This window comes from Cervus elaphus, chromosome 2, assembly GCF_910594005.1.
Source record: "Cervus elaphus chromosome 2, mCerEla1.1, whole genome shotgun sequence".
NCBI classification, from domain to species: domain Eukaryota; kingdom Metazoa; phylum Chordata; class Mammalia; order Artiodactyla; family Cervidae; genus Cervus; species Cervus elaphus.
Window position 1 is genome coordinate 25,494,515 of NC_057816.1, and position 22,302 is coordinate 25,516,816.

The following is a 22,302-nucleotide window of genomic DNA, read 5'->3' on the forward strand; positions in this document are numbered from 1 at the left end:
TGGCCCTAAAATAGACCGTATGTGCCTGAACTGAGATCAAGATAAGAAATTGAAGTTTTGCTGGGAACGCATGATCCTCTCTCACCATGCTGCTCTGGAGACATGGTTGAATGGAAGAAACTTTAGATTCATGGTCAGAAGATCTGACTTTCATATTCCGTGCTTGCCAGCTATATGAACTTGGCGAATTGGCTTCCTTTTCTAAGCCTGTTTCCCACTTATTCAGTGATAGCCTGCGTCTTCAGTGTACAGAAAGACAGAAAGGAGATAGTGTTTCGAAAGTGTTTGGCACATGTGGAATGGTCGTTCCTTTTGGGGTTTTGGAATCGTTGCCTCTATTTGCTTTCCTGCTCTTTTATCCTACTTAGAACATTAATTAAGATGAGGTAATACCATTTCTTATTCTTGAGCACAATAACCAGATATCTGCTAAGTGGGTGAGAGTCTGTCTGTGTATTAGGGTTCGTCAGAGGGAAAAATGGTGTTGCATCTCAAGCCCAAAGACAGCCTAGAGGTGGAATTTCCTCTTCCCTGGGAACATCTGTCTTTTATTCTCTTTTGACTTTCAACGGATTAGATGAAGCCCACCCATATTTTGGAGCATAATCTGCTCTATTCAAAATTTACTAGTTTAAATGTTGATCCCCTCTAAAAAGCAGCTTCACAGCAGTATCTAGGCTAATATTTCCCCAAGTGTCTACGTATCACAGCCTAGCCAAGTTGACCCATAAAATTAGCCATTACAGTCTGCCAGCAGGCTGTGTAGTGTGATCAGTAGGAATGAGTCATCTGGGTCAGGAGGCAGCTTACCTGTGGTCTAGAGACAAAGAGCAACACAGCTTGTAGAAACACCTGTGAGGGCTCGAGGCTAATACATCCTACCTTGGATATGACCACAAATCACGAGTCTGTGCATGTCTTGGAAAATCATCACGCCATCACGCCCCCTCCAGAATTCCCAGGTCCTCATAAGAAATCTCCCTGAGAAGTAGAGGTTTTGATCTTTCCTCTTAATCCTGACATGGGCACCTCTGGAGGGCTGATGTTTTTTTGAGACTCCAGAATAAAATAAGATTCAGCATCTAAGGAGAGGCCCACGTCTGTCTCCAGGATCTTCCAGCTATAAATCAAGCCCATATTCACCTTGTGATCTTGTAACAAACTGGAGACGGGGGTCTGTGTTTCTCTCTGCTGCATCATTGGAGTCTGTGTCCCAGTTCCCAGAACTTTGTACTTGGTCATTGCCCAGGCATCTGCTTTGAAATGAGAAATCTCACATACTTGAACAATGAAGTTTAAAGGGTAAAGTCAGTTCAAGTTGTTAGAAACGTGAGACAGAATAAATGTGGCGTTGGCTCTGCTGAGATGGGAAAAGGCCACATAGAAGTCAACTAGCAGCGCCTGCTAGCGTGTGTCTGTTTGCCTGTCCTGCAGCAGTGGTCCTGGAATTCACAATGGCTAAGCTGCTTTGGGGTCTCGCTCATGGGCTGGCCACTCAGTGGAGCTCGTTACCCGCATTATCTCACTTGTCCTTTACATCAGTTTTTTGAGATTGATGACTGAGGACACCAAGCTCAGAGAAGTTAAGTCACTTGACTAGGTCACACAGCTGGTAATGTTACTCAGTCCAGACTTGTACCACTCTGCACAACAGCCTGATAAATTGAGGGATGAGTTGTTGGGTAAAGGAATGGCAGCTTTATTTAGAAAGCCAGCAGATGGAGAAGACAGTGGACTAGTGTCCCAAAGAACCCTCTTATCCAAATCAGAATTCAGGCTTTGTTTACACCAAAAGAGAGGGCCTGTGATTGTTTGTTGCAGACTTTTTAAGGTCCGAATCCTTAGGTCTGCAGCAGCCCACTGTCAGTCAGATACTATGTTCCTGTAATCCTCAAGAAGACACATGTTATTCTACAGCTGTTTTTCTCTATATGAATGGAAAAGTGACCTTTAAAGGTCAGAGCCTTGAGAACTATCCTGTCTACTTCAGGCTATAGACAACATTCTGGACTTGTAGCAGAAGTAATAGAACAGGAAGCAAAAGAAACCGATCCAATATGGAGTCTGATGTGTTCTTCCCAGTTACGGTAAGTGATGGGATCAAGTGTTTAACCAGGCTGAATTCAGAGCCTGTGCTCCAGAACTCTGTAGTACGGCTTCCTGCTATAGCTCTAATTATATGGAAAGCAAGACTAAAAAGGAGGAGTGGGCATCTGTGAACATTGCAAACCCTTGGTTTTCCCTGTGCCATATTAGGGAGCATTAAAACCATATAAACAGATGGAGGGTGATGTTCCAAGGGTAAGGCTTGGAGGGTTGAGGTGCATACAAACTTTCACTTGGCGAATGCTTGTGGAAAGACCAAAGAGGCTGGCTGAGGTGGGGGCAAAAACAGATACTTTTGTTTGCCTCAAAAGCATTATTTTGCATTTCATTTCAATTAAATGGCTCAGGTTTTGCTATAGCATTAGAAACACTTGTATCAACATTCTCCAGGTGCTGGCGGGCAGACAGTGAGTGGGGGCAAAACTGATGTGTGTGTTTTGGAAACAAAAACCAATGAGATGGTCAGAGTCAGGAAGGTTCAGAGTTTGAGCCCCTCATGCATGGTGATTTCTTGAAGCACCTCACTGCAATGTGGCTTCAGGCCATGAAGTCTCATCAAAGTGGGCATTTTAGTCTGCGGCAGTTTCCAGCCTTTGTCCCTGTGATACGTGAACTTCTCTGAGGAAATTGTAGTCGTGTACCTCCCACCCACTGCAAACCCAAACAAAACACACAATTACAAGCCCAGCGCCACCCGGAGACCCCAGAACCGTGCACGGCACGTTAGAGCTTTATTAATCGAGTGACTTTTGCCTTACACTGTGGGAGCTGTTAATTAAAACCACTCAACCGTTGAGTTGGAAGAGAGGGAGGGAGACAGAGAGATTGAAGACGGCTAACAGCCGGGCTTCCCTCCCGCCTTGGCAGGCTGGCGCAGCTATTTTAGAGGTGGACACAGGCTTTATGGTTGAATAAACCCTTCTCCATAGGTGTGTGTGAGGTTTCCTGGGGACGGCTTTCATTTAATTCCCTGCAGCCAGGCCTCCTGCACACAAAGCTTCTGACCAAGTATGCAGAACCGCTAACAATAAGGACCATGGTGATAAAAATAGCAGCTACCCCGTATTAGTGTTTAGAGAGCATTTCTAAATGCCTGGCATGGTGCGCGGTGCTTTATACACCTTGTCTCTTGTCAGCCTCACTGTCGTCTATGTGGTCGTCTGCTCCTCCCAGCGGGGATGCAGGACTCACAGGACATCAGTATCTTGCCCAAGGTCACAGAGCTGGTGAGTTAGGGAGCCGGGACTCCAATGCAGACTGACTGCAAAGCAGAAGGGCACCCACCGTGTCTCTGGGTGTTTACCGAGAACCCTGTAATCTGCGTAAACATGTTAAAAATCTAGCCCCTCTTCTCCCCCTAAACCTGCTTCTCCTCCTGTGTTTCCATATCCATTTCTCTTCCACAGCCAGAAAATCGGAAAGAATCTCAGACTTCCGTTCCATTGTTCCTGGAAGGCTGGTCACCAGGGTCAATGGATTCTCTCTCTTCACTGTCTCTTACCACGGTTTCTTCCAATCTTTCTGCTCGTGTTTCTCCCCCAGATGATTGCATTTGCCCCTTTCTTACTTTCTTCACCTCTGGCCCCAGTGCTTATCCAACAAGTCCATCCTACTCTTGGGTGAGAAAGCTCTTCCTAGAGTATTAATCTGATTACATGATCACCTGCTTATCTTTTCTCAGTGGCTCTACCTTGCCTGGCAGGTAAACTCTTGAGTTTCTGTGGCTGTATAATAAATGACTCCAAAATCTGGCAGCTTGAAAGCAGTGTTTGATGATGCTCACAGCTCTCTGTCTCAGGATTGGGACAAGGTTGCAGCCGAGACGGCCTGTGTGTGCTCCCCACGTTTGGAGTCTCATTGGGGAGACCCCTAGGGCTGAAGCTGGCTTAATAGTGGGGGTCCATGCCTTTCCAAAGCTTGTTCACTCACACGTCTGACACTCAGGCTGGGACGACTTGAAGGTGAGGACGCCCGTACCTCTCTCTGTGGCTTGGCTTCCTTAGAACCTGGAAGCCTCCAAGTCCCAAGGACACGTGTTACCATGAGCAAAGCAAAGGTGGCCTTTTCTCCTCTACCTTGGAAGTCACAGAGTGTCACTTTCACCCAACCGTGTTGGCCAAAGCAGTCACAGGTCTCCAGATTCACTAGAGGGAGCATCGATTCCCACCTCTCAGGGGACAGGGCACCTTGGAGAAGACCATTCGGGATGGCGATGTTGTGGAGTCGTCTTTGGGAAGTACATCTGCCCCATCCTACCCTGCGCCTTGTCCAGCATGCTGAGGGACAGGGCCCTCCATGGTCCTCCGCTGGAGGGTAAGTTTTGTGGAGACAGAGCTTGTCTGTCTCACTGACCACGTATCTCCTGTGCCCAGCACAGTGCTTGGCACAAAGGAAGCCCTCCTTTTCACTGGGGAACTAATGAGGGATCTGCTTGCCCAGCCCCGTATCTTGTCCTCTCCACCATCCCCAAACGCCCATTCCTCCCCCACTGGCTTTCTGGTCCCGCCACTCTGGGCCACTGACGTTTTCTTTGATGGACGTACCACGCTCTCAGACCTGTCTGCCTTTTGCAGGTGGTTGCCCTCTCTCTGTCCGTAAATCCCTCCCTGCTCCATTCCCACCCACCTGCTGCAGTCCTTTAAGAATCTGCTGAAGCTGGGAAGCCTTCCCTGACAACACCAGCAGACGTCGGCTTCCCTCCGGTGGGTCCCAAACAGCTGGTAATGCCTCCCAGCTGGCTCATCTCAGTTCCTTTTGCTTTGTCTCTTTGTGTGACTGTCTGTCCCCTGGATTAGGATATCTGTGAGCAGAGGGATTGTGTCTTTTTATACCTCCGTTTCGAACATCTTCTGCCAGACCTGCTGTATATGCTTAATGATGTGCTTGGAATGAAGGGAGAGAGAAAGAGGGTAACTATAATAGTGGTACCACTGGGCTGATGCTACTGCTGGTGCTGATAATAACGGCACCCAGTATGGGTGGAGTACTTTTAATGTGGCAGGTGCTTTTCAGGTATTATTGAATTCTTAGAGAAATCCTAGGAGGCCAATAACACTGTTATTATCCCCATTTTATACACATGGAAACTGTGGATAAAAGAGGCCACTTGTTCGAAGTCATCCAGCTACTAAGGGATGCAGCCAGTTTCAGGAAGCTTGAGGACTTGGTGTTGCCACCTGCTGGGTTTTAGGTTATAAAGATTTATTTTTATAAAGATATAAATCCTACCTTCAAGTGGATTAGTAGGTTAATAATGTGGGAGGTGACAGAGTATCTGCTGGCTAGACAATGTCTGTTTTGTTCCTGGTGCCAGGTTTGAAGAGGTTCAGAGTCAGGCAAGGGTTGGTTTAGCGAAGGGTGACGAGCAAGGAAAAGGGTTTGAATGTCACAGAAATGTTCATAGAAGCTAGATCTGCTTGATAGGGAAAATGCTTAGAAGAGCAGTAGGTTTAAAAGGACCAAACTGAAACTGTAGGTTAGACTTCCATTTTTTTATTTCCTAAACACGAAGGTGACCATTAAAAAACATGCTGAAAATCAAAGCTGTCCAAAGCGGGCTGGGCTCATTGTAAGAATGTAAGCCTCCTACTTGGGAGAGTAATCAAGCAGAATCTGGAAACCTGTTTCCACACGTTGCAGAAGGAATTCTTCCATGAGATGAGAAGCTGAGAGAAGGGACCTGTAAAAGTTCTTCCCAGTGTAAGATTCAGGGCGTTCGGTTCCCATGGAAATCACTGAGGTTCTAATAAGGATGGAGCAGAGCTGGGTGTTGGGCTCAGAAGAAGGTCTCTTTGACAAGCCAGGTTTCTGAAGTTCACACCAGCCTGCGGGTGGTAGCCAGGCACCAAAGCTATTCCTTCTGAAAATGGTCTCACCCAAGCCCCCTTCAGATAAGCGCAAAAATCAGACCCGCCTGCTTCCCCAGCTGCAGGTTCTGGACTGGCGGCTTTCGGAGAGGCTGTAGAGAATCCCTGTCAGCTCAGCGACTGCACATCCGCCCAGATGTTCCTGAGAGTCACACTGTCAGTTGTGTAATGAAATCAGTAGGTTTTTAAAGTGTGAAAAGGTTACAGTATGGAGTAAGCTCGCTCTAAGGATGCAAGGTTGGGGGTCTCTGCGTTGCCCCTGCTCGGTTTGAATGACTGTTTCAGCCAATCCATCTCTCAGTCTTATGAAAGTAGAAACCTTTGAACAAGTGGAAGCCGGAGAAAGCCAGGGATCCCGTCCCTTTGTCTGTGCAGCTGTCCTGACTGCAGCTCCCATAGCCGTGATAGAAGGTAATTTGAGTATCCTGCAGACAACCAGCTTTTGCTTGATGCCTGCTCCGGAGGTCCCTGCCCGGGCTCCGGCTCCCTCCCAGCCCGCCCTTCCCGCCAGCGCGTCCAGCTGCCCAGGGCCGCCCTGCCCCGCGCTCCGCTCCGTCTGGCCCCAGGCTGGCCCGTTTGCCTGGATGCTGGGCTCCTGGGCATCTCCTGCCCAAGCGAGCGCCTGCGCTCCAGCAGCGGCCTCGCTGGGGGAAGAGGCGCACCCGTCCTCCGTGCAAACGCGCCTGTGGCTCCGTCCAGGTCCATACGTGTTGAATTCGAGGGGTCGTTTTTGCCTTTCCAGCCGAAGTCCCCGCTCTGCTGGTTTCACGTTTTACTCCTTTTTAGGAAAACCTCAGACAATGGGAATTCGGCCTCGGGACAACACTACTGCCTTCAGCTCAGGTTCAGGAGTCGCTGAGAGTGGCGCTGACTTTGTTCCCTACACGGGGGACTCTGTTCATGCCATGCTGTGCCTTGAATGGGACCTGTGACCCCTCCTTCCAAGCCTTTTCTTACTAGCTTTCCCTGCATGGGGGGCCCCCAACGTCCTAGAAGTCTTCCTTGAAGCCCTTAGCTAACATAGTCTGTGAATATATTTAACTTTTCTATATTCTAAGTAGATGCAAGGATGTCTCACTTCTTTTGTATTCTCTAAATCCTTAAGACACATATTTATATTAAAACAACTTAATTCTGGGTTATTACTTATTCTTTCATTTAGTCCACCAAGAACATTTGTTAGGTACCTATCTCAAGAGTTCTAATCACAATCTAGGGACTGCGGGCAGTGAAGCAAAAATACAAGCTCAAAAACAATAAATATGATAATCATAATTATAATAGTACTGGTCCTGCATTTATTGAACTTTTCGAGAGACTGGAACACAAGGAGATAAATAGATGAAACAGTTATAACAAAATGGAAAATAAGGGAACCCGACATCAGTTTTATCATAAAAGATTTGCTGAACATGATTTATTGAGCACAAAAATATATTAAAACGAAGACACAGCGGTGACTACTTCCTACTTGTGTTTCCTTGAGTAAATCACATAAACTTTGAGTGTCAGTTCCTCATCTGCGAAATGCTCAAACCAAGTAATCTTGGGGACCTCCCCCCAACTCCTGATCTGATATTCTGTCGTTTTGTAAGACTGTGTATTACTGGTTTTCTTCTTAATGCCTGGTTGCATTTAAAGTTTTAGAGGTACAACCTTTTCAGGTTGGTATCCTAAGTGGGAGGTGGGGAAGATGATTTTTAAAAAAACATCTGATATTTCAACTCGAAGATGATAGAGAAGGCAGAGTATGGAGAAATGAGACCACTGCATGTCAATGTAGAGATGAACACAGGAGTTTTTTTAAAATTCTTTTCCATTATGGTTTATCACGATATTGAATACAGTTCCCTGTGCTGTAGAGTAGGGCCGTTGTTTATCCATTCTGCATGTAGTAGTTTGCATCTACTGTCCCCAAACTACCTAGCCATCCTTCCCCCGCGCCCCTCCTCCTTGGCAACCAGAAGTCTGTTCTCTGTCACCATGAGTCTGTTTCTGTAGATAAGTTTAATGTGTCATATTTTAAATGACGCATACAGATGTTATCACATGGTATTTATCTTTCTCTTTCTGACTTACTCCGCTTAGTATGATAATGTCTAGTTTCACCTGTGTTGCTGTGAATGGCTTTATTTCATTCTCTTTTATGGCTGAGCAGTATCCCATCATGTGTATGTACCATGGCTTCTTTATCCATTCCTCTATTGACGGACGTTTAGGTTGCTTCCACGTCTTGGCTATTGTAAATAGTGCTGCAGTGAACATAGGGGTGCACGTGTCTTTTTGAATTATGGTTTTCTCCAGATAAATGCCCAGGAGTAGGAATGCTGAATCATATGGCAACTCAAGCATGGTGTTTTCGTCACTGAGAAGCACATCATTTGGCTTTTGGAGTTTGTACCATGTTGGACCCCACGGGCACATTTTGGAGTAGGAGGGACTTTTACGAACTTTGGTAGCAAGAGACATTTTTCTGTGGCTCAGCGACTCAGGTATTATCCTGGGTATGCCCAGTGGCCCTTGGTTTGTACATGAAGCCTTTTCACTTTAGGATTTTCTTGTGTTTTTAAGGTTTTTGAGAATTTCAGCATGCCCTGTTTAAGTGATTTACCCAAGGAAAGGATTATGCAGTGCAGCTTTTTGGGGGGACAGGGTGGCACCCCAAAGAGGTAGCCATGAGGTCTGCCTGCCATGGCTTAGGGCATGGGCTGGTTCCCTTCACGTGAAATGTGTCCGGGGCTACTGCTGAAACTGTGCAACGCATCTTTGGATAACCTCACTTAACATGGAGGGCTGGTGCCTACGTAGTTCAGTCTGAACTCTCCAGAAGGAAAATGACTGGTTCCCCTCCTCACAAAACTTTAACTCGGTGTTTTTCAGATGTTTAATAAAAAAAAAAAAAAAATCGAATATCCGTTAATGTAAAGGCATCACACTCTGAATTGGGAGGAGAGAGGGTGTGAGAATAAGAATAGGTGTGTCTTTAGAGAATTAATGTCTCTTTAGTAGTTCCACATGAACCAAAATTCTGTCAAACTTTATAGAATACCTTATAATAAACCTTGGGCCTTTTTAGTTGTTTGTTTAAAATGGTAGATTTATAACATCAAATGTGCTTTTTCAAAGTCCTGCCCCTCGCCCGCTGTGGGCCCACTCCCATGGAGAACCGCCGTTCCAGGCTGCCCGTGTCTTGTTTCTGAAGGTGACCGGTGTTCACGGGCAAATGGAAAAGTGCACAGGGTCAGACACCCTGGGTTGTCAGCTGTTGTGTCTACTGAGCTTGCCGGATTTAGTGGCAGGTAATTCGAGTATCCTTGTGGACACTCAGTTTTGGCTTAATCCCTGTGTTTGAAGGCCAGAGGCCTATATGCATATTTCTTTGTGGTTGGAAATATATTTATTGAATTCCATTTCGAGTGAGTGCCCAGAATAATGAGTTTCTTAGTGAAAATGTTACCTGGTAGAAATGTATCATCTAAGACCGCACAGTGAATCACTGTACATTTTACTTACTTTTTAAAAATACTTGTCTATTTTTGGCAGCGTCGCATCTTACTTTGCGGCATGCATGGGTTCTCTTCCGTTGTGGTGCATGGACTTTTCTCTAGTTGTGGCACGTGGGGCTCAGTTGCCCCACCACATGTGGCCTCTTAATTCCCCAACCAGGGATGGAACCTGTGTCCCCTGCATTGGAAGGCGGATCCTTAACCACTGGACTGCCAAGGAAGAACCCCCTATACGTTTTAGATCCTTTGTATTGGCACATGTAGGTCTGTGTGAACTAATTTACTTGCCCCAACCCAAGGCTTCCTGGCAGGTACCTTCTCATCTCTCAAGTTGCCACCGGAGGGTTCTTTCCTCTGAGAGAAGCCTTTTCTGGCCCCACTCCCTGGTCTGGCTCTTGCTGAAGCCCATGCATAGATTCACATGTCTGTTTCCCCCACCCAAACACTGAGCCCCTCAGGGTCAAGGAGTGGATCTGATTCTTGTATCCCCAGCACCCAGGCCGGTGCCAGCCTCTCAGCAGGGGCTGCATAAATATTTATTAAACAAATGACACCAGCTCAAAAGCGGGACCCTCTCTAGGACAGCAGCCTGCATGTGGCTCTAGTGTGGCGCTTCCTGCATCCCCGCAACTGTTTGCAGAAATCTTTGCTGAGGCTGGTTGTATGCCTCAGACTGCAGGAGAGCTTGCCTCCCAGTTACGTTAGTCACCTTGGTCCTCCTCCTAGTATCAGTGAAAGTGGAAGTTGCTCAGTTGTGTCCGACTCTTTGTGACTCCGTGGACTATAGAGTCCATGGACTTCTCCAGGCCAGAATACTAGAGTGGGTAACTGTTCCCTTCTCCAGGGGATCTTCCCAATCCAGGGATCAGACCCAGGTCCCCCGCATTGCAGGCAGATTCTTTACTGTCTGAGCCACCAGGCAAACCCCTGCCTGTTCTCAGTACCGCTGGGCATTGCTTTCAGGTGGGGTCTAGGGGAGACCAGTGCCAGCTGGCTTCTCCCCAGTTTGCTAGTGACTCTGGTTATTACCAAGGGGTGTCTACCAGGAACCAAAAGGGAAGGAGACTCTGGATGTCTGATTCCCACCGCCGGGAGCTCTAGTCATCTTGGAAAGGAAACACACCATCCTGAATGCTGGCACAGATTCTGCCAACTTAAAGCGACAAGTGAACTTGCGTTGTAGGGTCGGGAGTCATGTCAGAAATCACGGGTGTGATAAAGCGTAGCAGCATCCAGAAGATTGGCAAGCATGTCCCAGTGCGTAAGAAGTGTCTAGGAGGACAGACAGGTTCTCATGACCAAGCAGAAGGCTGTTTCAGGGTAAGGGCATCTAGTTATGATGCCCCTGCGAAGCCTTCACAGATGGCCCTGGTACGCTATGTTCTCTCCTCTCCCTTCCCAGTCTGGGCTTCCGCAGTCGGACTTAGGCCTGAAAGTCCACAACCAAGTGATAATATTTTAGAAGGGCCGTAAAGTTCTAAAAACTCTTGTCAGGCATCGATCTGAGATGGAGAGGCCATTAGGAATCAGGAATCGGGTACTCTTGCTATGCACGTTGCTCCCGTAATATACAGGGCCAAGACTAGTTACCGTGAGGATTAGAGATTTAAGTTACTGTTACACTATAGTCCCGTTTTGGTGACTCTTGAACTCTTTGGGAAACTGAGGTTGGTCTAGCTCACCAGGGTTCCTGGTTTAAGGCAGCATTTCTGAAAGCTTGGTCCTGACTACAAGAAAATTATTTAACAGAGAAAGAAAGTAAGTATGGAAGGGAGGAAGGGAGAGAAGGAGGGATGGGGAGAGGGAGAGAAATTTACTTACATGTCTGTTAAAAATACAGGTTTGAGGGAAGGGATGAATGGGGGAGACAGGACATCTTTAAGCCAATAAAACATTATGTGTATGAGACTGTGACAATGGATACATACCATTATGCATTTGTCAGAACCTTTAGAGCACAATGTAATGTAAACTATGGACTTTGGTTAATAATGCACTGATATGATGGATAATAATGTTAGTTGTGAGTATCAAATAATAATTAGTATCAAATAGTAATGTGTCAGTATTAGTTTATCAGTTTTAATAAATATACCACATTGATACAAGATGTTAGGGGAAACTGGTAGTAGGGGGGAAGGAGTTTAATAACTCTGTATTTTCCTCGGAAATTTCTCTGTAAACCTCAGCATGCTCTTAAAATATAAGGTCTATTTAAAAATGCAGGGTTTGGGCCCCACTAATGGCATTCTGCATCTGTGAAGCTGGGGCCTTGAAGTCTGCATTTTTCTCAGGTTCCCCAGATGATTTGGGTATATTCTCAGGTTTGAGAATTCCTGGATATCAGTCAATCTCCTTTCACCATCTGTTTCATTCCAAGAAAGAGCTTAAAGGGGCTTTGTCTAGAGAGCTGTCTCCTGTGTGCTAGAATGTGTTTCATCTTTCAGTAGGTGGACAAAAAGCTTCCTGCTCGTGCTAGAAATACTTGCTGCAATCCCACACTGACAGTTGAACCACAATAAAGAGAATTCTGGCCAGACCAAATTCCAGACATGGGGACTGTCAAATTTCCAAAGCACGCAGCCTTTCTTCAGAAGGGTGCCCTGCCAACGCCCATTTTAAACAAGCGTAGTTACAGGTTGTAATGAAAAATTTATGTGTGTGTATTTATTTCAATGGGCTTCCCTAGTGGTTCAGTTGTAAAGAATCCGTCTGCCAGTGCAAGAGACTTGGGTTTGATCCCTGGGTCAGAAAGATCCCCTGGAGAAGGAAATGGCAACCCACTCCAGTATTCTTGCCTGGGAAATCCCTTGGACAGAGGAGCCTAGTGGCTACAGTCCATGGGGTTTCAAAGAGTCAGACACGACTTAACGACTAAACAACAAAAATTTATTTCAATAGGAGTGATAAATAAGGGTTAATTGTTGTAATCCTGGGCTCTCTGTGTGATTGTATATTTTATTAGTACAGTTACAGGTTCTTAAAAATATATGTATAGATCCTTAGGCAAGTTAAACCAAAATGCTCTGGCAATCAACGCTAGATGGAATTTCATTAAGCTTGTGAAAATCCATGTTGCATTTTGCAGAAGATGCAAGAACCGTAACAGCTTGTTTCATCACCACGCAGGAACTTTACCACTTGCTCACTCTCTCCTCTGCTGGAAGTTTGGTGGGGGCAAGCCCAAACCCACAGCAGTGATAAACTCGAGTCCGTATGCTAAAATTCGAGGTGACTTGTGAGTTATAGCAATGCTATGTGCCACAGCTGCGTCCATTTCCAGCAAATACTTTGCTATTTGTAAACTGTATATGTTGAAGGGACAGACCCAGCCAGGATCCACTTCTGCCCTAACTCCACAGAGGGGCCACTAACATGGGGCCAGGTTGGGGTAGGTGAGGGTGGTAGACTGTGAACTAACTAGAACTGGATACTCATTTTGTCCATATGTGAGGTTGACCTCCATGGCTTTCACCGGTTTCTCTAAGGAATCCACAACTCAAGAAGATTTAGAAATTTCTGCTTTAGATAATGATCTCTAGACTATTTTTGGTTGTGTCAAAAAAGAGCTTGTTCCTCTGTTAGAGGTTGTATTTGTCTTTTAAACATATATGTGCTTTCTCACTGAAATACTGTGTATACTGTAATACCTGCCTCCACCCAGGATTTACAAGTGACATGATAAGAAATAAAACAGGAGCATTTTAGTTTTCATCACTGTGGGTCATCTTATGCCCCCCACTAGGGAGACCACTGCCTGAGGTCGTTGCTTTCCATTCTTTCATGCACATTAGAACCTCCTAGAGTCCTTGTTGAACTGCAGAGTCTGATTCAGGAGGACTAGGGTACCATACTTCTAGTAAGTTGCCAAGTGATGCTGAAGCTACTGGTTCAGTGGTAGGTAGAGGGTGAGGCAAGTGTTGATGTTTGTGGCATGACCCCCAGAACATGCCTTTTTCACTCTCCAAGCAGCTTTGCAGCAGCTAGCTTTTGGAAATGAAGTCTGTGACATCACTTTCCCCAGTGACATTTAACAGGGCCCCTGGGGCCCTCTGCCTCCTCCTCCTCTCAGGCCTGCATTTTCCTGCTCTTACCTGTGTCCCCGTTGCCTGCCAGGGTTGAGCTCTTGCCTGACTAGCTTAGCAACATCATTGCAGCGCTCCCCAGAGAGGTGCGCTCTGGTGACGAAGTAGCCAGCGTAGGCTTCAGACCTCCTGAGGCCGGCTCACTTCGGTCACAGGCTCGCTTTCCGGCTGCACCAGGGTCAGAGAATTGAGCCCAGACTTCTGGCTCCCTTCACAGCCAGGACTGACTCAGTAAGATGGAGTGAGATGCAGATGAGCCGTGGAAGGAGCGGGTGCCCCTGGAGCTGTGGATGCTCCAGGTGGGCGGCTCCTGGCCATTGAAGGAACTTTCCTGCAGTGAAAGTGACGTCTATCTGCCATGGCCCTGTTCTGTGCTCTGAGCCAAGGTGGGTGTTCTAGGAGTGAGCGAAATAATGGCAGATTCTGCTAGAGAGGGAAACTTAAGTCTCATATCCTCCTTAAAAGAGCAAGATACCAGCTTGGGGATTTCCTGGAGAAGGGGCTGTCTTAGAGCACAGCGGGAGATGGTGCCCCATCCCTGCACCAGGCAGACAGGTAGGAAACTGGTCCTGTGGGTCTGCACCTCCTCCTCTCCCTCTGCCGGCAGGATTGTTGGAGGAGTCTCCCAAAAGACATGAACACCATAGAAATGTTTCTTGATTATTCGTGTTGCCGATCTGGATTATTTATGCATCAAGTCTTATCATTGCAGGGAAACCTAACCAAGAAAGACACTCGGACCTTAGACTTTCTCTCCAGAGGCTGCTTGTGGGTTTTGTTTCATTGCATGTCAGTTTGGGATGATCCACGATAGGGCTTCCCTGGTGGTTCAGATGGTAAGGGATCTGCCTGCAATGCCAGAGACCTGGTTTCGATACCTGGGTCAGGAAGATCCCCTGGAGAAGGGAATGGCAACCCACTCCAGTATTCTTGCCTGGAGAATTCCATGAACAGAGGAGCCTGGAGGGCTACAGTCTGTGGGGTCGCAAAGAGTCAGATGCAGCTGAGCAACTAACAGTCACACACACAGACACACACAGGCTAGAGAAGGAGCAGCACCATGTTCTTTGATTAGGATTCACCTTTATTTGGTTTTTGTGTTAAAGCTGTGTAGTGGGTAAGATAGAATTGCTCTGTGATATGTTTCTTGTCATTGAAGGTGGAGGCAGCAGGGGGTGGCTTGGTAAATGAAATGTGTGGTATTTGTCTCAGCTTTTATGCCTAAAAACTGAGCGCAAAGTGGTTCCCATAGTAAAATCTTAAGTGCTTGAATTTTAGTGCTTCAGTCTTCTTCTTCTTCTTATTTTGCTAGAGCAGAAAACTGAACTCTCATAAGTCTCCCAAAAAGAACACTGAAAACTTTAAAAAATCTGTTTTCTTCCCCCAACCATATTTTTGCATTTCAAATGTGTCTTCTCAGCTTAAGCTAAACGTAGCAGATTGTTTTCTGTCACTAAGATCGACTTTCTTCAAAAGGATTCCGGCAGCTTTGTTAGACCCACTTGTGTCCTTCTATGACCCAGAGTGGAGTTTATTCATCGCACTTCTAAGAGGCTCTGAACTAAAGGGATCCTTTTACAGGTTTGTCTAGAAACTCAATTTACATCCTAATAAACTTCAAATATAAATGTCAGGCCTATTGTCATGGAGTGAAGAGCACTGTGAAAGCATTTGTTGTTTGAGGACTTGGCTGCTGCTGAAACTCAAATGCAAGGACTTTTCAGCAGCCCACATCATTTTCTTTAACCTTATACGACAAAGTATGTGTTGATATATATGTTCATATATTTATATTGATGTTGGCAGGGAATAGCTTCTATGTATGCAATTCTTTTATTCCATTTTTCTTTGCTACGTTCACATTTAAACCAAAAGTGTGTCCAAAAAACACAGACATGCTGCCATGTCTTTGAAGAAAAGTAATCACTTAGGCTTGATTTTTTTTTTCTGTTTGTATTGCTTTCGTTTTTTGCATCTGAGAGTTTTTCGTTTTTTTATGTTGTGCTCTAATAGGAATACACTGGACTCTGTCAATGTACAAATTGCTTTCCCTTCCCTTCTTGCCTCCCCCAATTCTTGACAAAAGGTGATTTGCTTTGCGATTATTGAGAGCCTCTTTGTGTTCCTTATGCTCTACGTTGGGAAATTTGGGAACAAGGGGTCCCCTGTCCCCCTTCTGAAGGTGACTCATGCCAATTTCACTTGTTCGACATTGGTGCCTCACCACACACATTTCAAGGAGATGAGATCTGTCGACAGCGCTGGACTCAGAATCTAGCGTGTTTGTTCTGACAGGTCCTATGAGATTCCAGAGCTTTTTCATAGCTCCTGTCAGTTACTCAGGATGCATCTATCCTGTTGAGAAAGTTCCTTGTCCTAGGCCTGTTGCCTTCATAGGTCTCCTTTAGTTGGAGGGATGGTGAGGTCTACTCTGCAAGTCTGATCATTCCCCGAAGGTCTGGGGTGCCTCAGATGGGATCCAGACCAGTAGTATGTTATGGAAAATCTACAGGAGGAAATATCAGTGAGACATTGCTCACCAAAAATAGAGTGTTGAATGGTGGGGGTATCGAAAAGTCAGTGTTCTCTTTCAAACGAAAGCCAGAGCCTGTTATTCATGGGCTTACTACCTTCATAGCTTACCCAGCTTCCAGACAAAGGTCTCAGCCCCTCCTGGCCTCCAAGCCCTTCCTGACTGGGCCCCCGTCCCCTTGCAGCCCATCTCCTGTCTTTGTTCCTGCTGTTCTGGCAACAATGAACTACTTCCCATCCTCTTACTTTCCTCTTGGCTTTTGTACATGTCATCTATGTGCCTAGGTGGATCCTCCTTCTTTGACTGGCAAACTCCTGTGCACCCTTCAAAGGCCAACTTAAATCGCATCCCTCTGTGACCTCCGTCTCCTGTGTGTGCAGAGCCCGTCGTCCATCTATCTGTACCGTACATCTGTCTCCTACCAGTCATCATGTAGGAGAGCTGCCTACTTACATGTCTGAGAGCCTTGTCAATGTTGAGCTTCACCAGGGCAGGGCAGGAACGAGGTCTCTAATCCCAGCCTGGCATAGAGCCTGGTACACAATCTTTGTGGAACTGGAAGGGGAGGAGGGACTGCAGTGTCACTACTGAGTGACACAGGCCATCACTGCTTCTTATAGTGACAGTTGTTGTTCAATCGCTAAGTCATGTCCGACTCTTTACAACCCCATGAACTGCAGCACACCAGGCTTCCCTGTCCTTCACTATCTCCTAGAGTTTGCTCAAACTCATGTCCGTTGAGTCGGTGATGTCATCCAAGCATCTCATCCTTTGTCGCCCCCTTCTCCCCCTGCCTTCCCTCTTTCCCAGCATCAGGGTCTTTTCCAGTGAGTTGGTTCTTTGCATCAGGTGGTCAAAGTATCCGAGCTTTAGCTTCAGCATCAGTCCTTCCAATGAATATTCAGGGTTGATCTCCTAAAGGGCTCCTGAGGTGGCAGACCCTCGGCATTATAATGTCTCAGTGAACCCACCATGGCCCTATGAGATTAATCAGTAGTTTCAACTATCCTGCAGATGAGGAAGCTGAAACCTGGAGAAATTATCCGCCCCCAAAAGTGACAAAGCTGGAATTTGAACCCATCTACCTGCGCAGTGATCTTGACCTGTTTCATTGTCTTCCTCTAAAAAATAGAGATAAAAGTAACACTTGATAAGGCTCTTTTGAAGATGTCAGGATTTCTGTGAGGCACTTAGCACAACATCCAGCCAGCATCAGTAACCCTTAGTACTTGCTAACAACGATGCACACAAGGGCCCTCAGCTAGTGTGAGGCTGGGAAGACTGAACCCAGGACTCACTGATGACACAGCCATGCTCCTAATTCAGATGCTCATGAGCCTCCCCAGCCTTGAAAAGCAAGAAAAACACCCACAGACACCCTGGCTCTTTAACAGAGGCTCCTGCTGTCCATCCAGGGGCCTCTGGGGAAGCAACGGAAGGTGGAGGATAGTGTTGAAATTGTGCAGGTGCTTGGTGGCTTAGCCAGGACCCCAGCAAGCAAACATTAGGATGTTGCCAGCACCTCATTAGGCTCCAGCACTAATGATTTATTTCTCTAAGGAGAAGAAAAGCGCGGCCCTGGTGCTCAGGGATTTGGTCCCTAGATCAGCTGGTTACTTTCCTTGTGACCTCAGGCAACTCGCTGCATCTCCACCCAAGGCAAGTTTCTGATAAAGCTCGCAAGATGGGACCCAGCCATCCCACCCAGCCTCGGAGCCTTCAGGACCACAAACCTTTTCATCCTTCTGCTCACAGGCTAGTGCAACACACCAGTGACTGCTTCATCTCTAAATTATGCTTCCTTAAACTGAACTGATGGACGTTTATATTAATGTATTCAGTAGCCAATTCCTACGAAATTTGGGTTGAACCAAAGTATGTGTATCTTTCTTTGAGACCAGAAGAGTTATTTAAAGATATAGTCAGGGCTTTTTATACTGTATTTGGTAGAATAATAATTATAGAAATAAGAAATTTAAGTTCTTGAGTGTGAGGCTAGTTCAAGTGACAACCGTATTCAGTGTTGTACTGTCTTGCAGTGAGAGGACACAGAATTTATTTTGAATATTATTTTTTAAATTATGATTTAATACATTTTTACAAACCTATGAAGGAAAAGGTAAACTCTCTCTTTTCCTTAACCACTTCCTCCTGACTCCTCCCTTCCCCCACCTCTCTCTCTCACACACACACACATACATACATGCATAAAATGAATGGACTAGATTTGTAAGGAAATTGGATCGTGTCACGCTGGTAGCATTCAGCTCTGGCTTTCAGTCTTTGGTCCATTTGAGAAGGCAGAGGATCCTGATTTATCCTTCACTCCTCCACCACCACCCCATCTCTCTGCCTAAACAAAATCAGAATTCCCAGTAGCAGCTGACAAGCTAAGTTAGACTATCCAGTCACACAGTCACATCTCTCCAAGGCCCCCCACCTTCATCAGTGGTCAGTTTTTGACACCTTGCACCTGGCAATACCAGGCTGCAGCACATCTCAGCATTCCAGCTCTGGAAGCTCACCAACCTCTACTCTTGGCCTTCACAGAAAGCCAGGGCTGTATATGTGTGGGCCTCCATCTACATGCCCAGGTACGTGTAATTGCCCAACCGTGTGTGTTGTTTCACCAGCAGTAAAAAAAAAAAAAAAAAAAAATCCAGCAGGGAAACGAATGCTTTAATTAGTTTGTTTGTCCTTTGACAAGATCTCCCCAGTCGAAAAATTTTTGTTTATCTCAATGGCTGAGTGGGCTTTGCTAAAATCGAAATTAACTGCCTTGCTTAATGGTGCAGCAGACTGTTTTGAACAGCTTCCACGGAAGTCTCCTTGAAAGGACATTTGATCTAGAAAGTCTAGCCTCTGGCAGAGTTACTGCATTTTGGTGTAGGTCTTTTTTTCCTCCTTATGCTAATTGTAGGATGCACACATGGAGCTCGCCACTGGATCCTGGATGGCTGTATCTATTGGGTGAGTGGGTGGAAGGATGGACAGATGGGTTGACTGGCAGGTGCTCGGTCATGTCTGAACCTTTGTGGCACCATGGACTGGAGCCCATCAGACTCTTCTATCCATGGGATTTTCCAGGCAAGAAAACTGGAGTGGTTGCCACTTCCTCCTCCAGGGGATCTTCCTGACCCAGGGATCTTCCCGACCCAGGGATCGAACCCACACCTCCTACATTGGCAGGCAGACTCTTTACCACTAGTGCTGCATGGGAAGCCCCTGATTGGCAGGTAGACAGTTTAATTGCCATATGACTTAGATGTCAAATTTTCTGACGTTTCAGAGGAAGAAAAACCTGTAATTGGTTTCCTCCCAACATGTTCTTGCTAAACTTCACCCTATGACCGTGTCTTTGGATTTCATTCAACAAAAACAATAGTTGTTAAGCGCTTAGGATGTGTTAGAACATGGAATATAGATTTGAACAAAATAAAATAGTCCCTTCTCAAAGAGCTTGCTATCTAGTGTGGAGAACCAAGAATCAAAAAGTCATACACGGGGTTTTCCTGGTGGCTCAGTGGGAAAGAATCCGCCTGCCAATGCAGGAGATACATGTTCAATCTCTGACCCTGGAAGATCTCACAACTGTGGAGCAACTAAGCCCTTATACCACAACTACTGAAGACTGAGTCCCAGAGCCTACGCTCTGCAACGAGAGAAGCCGCTGCAATGAGAAGCCTTCACACCACAGCTAGAGAAAAACCCTTGCAGTAGCAAAGACCCAGCACAGCCAACAATAAATAAATAAAAAATTTTAAAGTCATTGCTGCTGCTACTAAGTCACTTCAGTTGTGTCCAACGCTGTGCAAACCTATAGACGGCAGCCCACTAGGCTCCCTGGTCCCTGGGATTCTCCAGGCAAGAACACTGGAGTGGGTTGCCATTTCCTTGTCCATTGCCTGAAAGTGAAAAGTGAAAGTGAAGTCGCTGAGTCGTGTCCGACTCTTAGCGACCCCATGGACTGCAGCCACCAGGCTCACCAGGCTCCTCTGTCCATGGGATTTTCCAGGCAAGAGGACTGGAGTGGGATGCCATTGCCCTCTGCATTACACAGATAATTATTTAACTATAGCTATGATGGCTGAACTCCAATATTTTGGCCACCTCATGCGAAGAGTTGACTCATTGGAAAAGACCCTGATGCTGGGAGAGGTTGGGGGCAGGAGGAGAAGGGGATGACGGAGGATGAGATGGCTGGATGGCATCACCGACTCGATGGACATGAGTTTGAGTAGATTCCAGGAGCTGGTGATGGACAGGGAGGCCTGGCGTGCTGCGATTCATGGGGTCGCAAAAAGTCGGACACGACTGAGCGACTGAACTGAACTGAACTGAGTGATGGCTGGAATTTTTTGATTTTTCTTTTTTCTTCTTTATTGAGGCCTAAGTCAAATACCATAAAATTCTTTTTATTTTTTTTAATTTTTAAAATTTTTATTTATTTATTCTTGGCTGCACTGGGTCTTTGTTGCTGCGCGTGGGTTTTCTCTAGTTACGGAGAGGAAGAACGGCTCTCTGTGGCGTGCAGGCTGCTGTTTATTGTGGTGGCTTCTTTTGTCCCAGAGCTTGGGCTGTAGAGTGCAGGCGCAGTAGTTGGGCCTCAGCGTAGGAGATCTTCCCAGACAGGGGTCACACCCGGGTCCCCTGCATTGGCAAGTGGATTCTTATCCACTAGACCACCACAAGTCCCTAAGATTCATCATTTTAAAATGTACAATTCAGCCACAAACAACTGGTTTGACTGACTTCAACAGATATTCCATTATGTTGGCTTTGTGATCATTAATGTCACAAATAGGGGGTGAAAGGGGCCACCAGAGAAGTCAGCTCAGATGTGGTATCCTGGAAGTTGCCCTGAGGGAGAGTTCTTCTGACCCAAAGCAGAAGCTCCTCACCCAAGACAGCTCCCGTGAGAACTTTCTTCTGTGACCCTACTGGTTCTGGAAAACTTCCACAGCATCCTATAAGTCCATTTTTCTAAGAATATATTCCAAGAAGTTCCTAAGCTAGACATAGAAGAATCTCAAGTATTGAGAACCCTCAGGATCTACCCCATATATTCTAAAGCCAAGATACCAAAGGCAGTGAAACATTCCATGATGTACTAATAGCTCAGCTGACTGTTGCAGCAAAATAATCACTCATTCATTGATCTTCTCACGCCCTGTTATTGGACTTGAAAAGTAAATCACTTGCATTTTCAGATGCGTTGCAAGTCTGATGGGGCCCACAGGGGAATTAAAGGGCTCTGAGTTTGATTTCTGGCTCTGCTAAAGTTCTGCTTTGCATTCTCCTCTGGAGATGGGGATGATGGCACAAGCAGTCTCCTCTGAGGGGTGTCTTGGAGTAACCAGAGTGGGTGAAGTAAAGCTGCTTTGGACTTGAAGTACTTCATCGTGCGTGCATGCATGCATGCTTAGCCTCTCAGTCACGTGCGGTTCTTTGAGACCCCATGGACTGTAGCCCGCCAGGCTCTTCTGTCCATGGGATTTCTCATTTCCTCCTGGGAGGAACGGGTTGCCATTTCCTCCTCCAGTGGATCTTCTTGACCCAGGGATCGAAACCATGTCTCTTTCATCTCCTGCAGGCAGATTCTTTACCACTGAACCACCTGGGAAGCCAAACTACTTGCTACTGGTAGCCAGTCTTTCAGGAGCTGATCTGATTGATGGATAGTCAGCTATCTATACAGAAAGTCTCAGGGGTCTTCCCTTCCTATGACAACACTGATTTCATAGGAAGATAGCTCTGTGGCATCAACTTGAAGTTTAGATAAGTAACATTACTGTTATTCAGAGAGCTTGGGACACCCCCTAAGACATCAGTATCAAAGGTGAAATTTACCATTACACATACTTTAAGATAATCACTATCTTAATGACATCTTCTGTTTATGTGATCTTATACAAATTATAGAGCACTTTGATATTCCTTATCTCTCTAATTCCCATGCCCATCTGGTGATGCAGGAAGAATGTGATATTCACAGAGTTTAGATGAAAAAATCCAGGACTTGCCCATGATGACAAAGCTGGTTCTTGTATCCTCCATCTTTTCTTACCACCCTTAAAATCTTGCCTACTTTTTCCCCTGCGCTGTTCTGTAATATTTCCCCTATGATTTGCCAGTGACTTAGTTCCCTTCACAGTACTTAGGTAAAACACCTGCTTGTATAATTGCTGACATTAACAAGAATGTCA

At 46.1% G+C, this 22,302-nt stretch overlaps 1 protein-coding gene across 13 annotated transcripts in view; it reads left to right on the forward strand.

Annotated features, from left to right (window-relative positions):
* The window catches only part of NAV2 (neuron navigator 2), a 421,317-nt gene that overhangs the window by 268,435 nt on the left and 130,580 nt on the right, over positions 1–22,302 (forward strand). The window lies entirely within an intron of this gene.